This window comes from Papaver somniferum, unplaced genomic scaffold, assembly GCF_003573695.1.
Source record: "Papaver somniferum cultivar HN1 unplaced genomic scaffold, ASM357369v1 unplaced-scaffold_13751, whole genome shotgun sequence".
NCBI lineage: Eukaryota > Viridiplantae > Streptophyta > Magnoliopsida > Ranunculales > Papaveraceae > Papaver > Papaver somniferum.
In genome coordinates, this window is record NW_020622992.1 from 704 (window position 1) to 2,797 (window position 2,094).

The 2,094-nt window shown below is 36.7% G+C and overlaps 1 non-coding gene across 1 annotated transcript; it reads left to right on the forward strand.

The window, feature by feature from the left end:
• The first annotated feature begins 1,268 nt into the window (after window positions 1-1,268).
• TRNAH-GUG lies at window positions 1,269-1,340 on the forward strand. The gene has a single exon. It is a non-coding gene; the product is annotated as a tRNA-His (tRNA).
• The last annotated feature ends 754 nt before the right edge of the window (window positions 1,341-2,094 follow it).

The following is a 2,094-nucleotide window of genomic DNA, read 5'->3' on the forward strand; positions in this document are numbered from 1 at the left end:
TGATAACACAAATCAAAGACAAATATAAACTTACACATGATTTTTTAGCTCTCCAAACAGCTAGAGTATCTCTAAGAAGTTTCGATCGAGTCGCCTCCATTAACAAAGAAGAAGGAAGAGTGTTTGGTGTTAGGGTTTCTGAAGAAACGTGCAAGAGATTTCTCTGAGCCTCTCAAGTACTCCTGCTCTCATGCGCTCCAAGTACTCATTCTATTTGTCTTCCGCAAAGCAACGCGTGAGCCAACTGTGCCATGTCTATTTTATCGGTTTCACCAGTGTAGTGCAGAGGTGAGCATGGACCGGATTCGACCGGTTTTAGCATCACCCGCATCACATACAAAAATATACGTGGAACTTAAAATGTTTTTGCTTATAACTTCTGCTTCTGACTTCTACTTCTACTTCAAAAGCAAATTTGTATCCAAACACATTATTAATATGGGATTAAGACATTGTAGCCGTAGGGCTTTTTTTATATATTTTTTTATAGTAAATCTTCTCGTTTTTTCCTTACAAAAACAACAACAAAATAAAACGACAAACTTTAAGAAGTTTTAGTTCGTAATCCATGGTTGTTTGATTGTTAATTTGTTTTCGATCAAGAAAAAGTAAACCTGATTTTATCATGAAAAAGTAACTCTCCACTAACTTAACTATTATACTTTTCGCATGAGAGACACAGGCCTCTTTCCTTCTTATATGCACAAAACTGGTCTTCTCTTCATCTTTTAGAATAAATTTGTGATTGTCATTAAAAGACCTCCATTATACTACTAAAAAAAAGAGGAAAAAACGTTCTTGCTACTTGTCATATAATTTGTTATTTGTCTCGGAAGGGATTACAAAAAGTCTGATCAAAATAAAATAATAATAATAGTAATAATTACAAAAAGTCTTGACGAACTGTGGGAAAAAACCAGAAAAAAACTACTCTTTGTCTCTCACACTTCGAAATTGTGGTGCCTAAAAATGATCTCCTGTTAATCTTTTAAGGGATGGCTCAGCAAACATGTGAGAAGGGCGGTTTTCCTGTGATTTTTTCACTGTTCGTCTAGAACCACTATAATAATTAAGCCCCGCTTTCATGTTCACCCCATGTTCTATTCAACCAAAGGTGATTTGCATCTTTGTGCTTGAAGAAAATTTCATCGCGTCGAAGTGTGTAGAGATGATTAAAAGACTAGCTCATTTTTATACCTTGGATCCCTTGCGACTTTATGGTAATTACTTTAAAGTTTGTATAATGCAATTGCAGTTTGCACAAACATGTGGCTGTAGTTTAGTGGTAAGAATTCCACGTTGTGGCCGTGGAGACCTGGGCTCGAATCCTAGCAGCCACAAATTAACCAATTATTTTTTGTTCCTTCTCTTCATTACATTTGCTTTAGCCGAATCATACCAACCATGTATGCTGCTGCTTGTACTCACACGCAACGGCATTAAACCCAACCAACAATGGTCGCAACACCTCCTGGCAACATCCTCAGCCAGTCATGTAGTTATTGCAGTAGATGCATTTTTTCCCGCAACTACCAAATTTCAAAATCACTTTTTAATTTGACGGGATTTCTTTTCTTTCTCTCCTTACAGGACAACCCGTTGCCAGCTGCATACAGATATATTCATGGACTCACTCTTTCCAAGGTAAACAAAGTGCCGGCCCTGAGTAGTAGTAGTTGTTGTTGAAGATAAAAGTGCAATAACCAGTGTGTTCTTTTTGAGAAAAGTTCAAAGGATAATCTTTGATCCAGCGGCAGATCTGTGCCACGTTAACATTTTTTTCTAGCTCCGGCATGTTCATCGTTACTAAAATCAGTCAGTACCACTACTGTATTCAAAAGCAATTACGTCAAATCACAACAGCTAATTAGTTAATAAATTCGCGAAGCAATTTAATCAAGTAAAATTTCTTGTTTGGTCCTAAGTCCATAAGGTTATTTATAGTAGGGTCCAACCGGAATTTTTTTTATCTGGAGGTCCAAAATTAATTGAAAACATTGAAATGACCATAACACCCTTTACTACCAAACGTGTGCGTGTCTACACCCTTATTATATTGAGTACATATCCGCTGCACTGCTTACAAATTTGAGT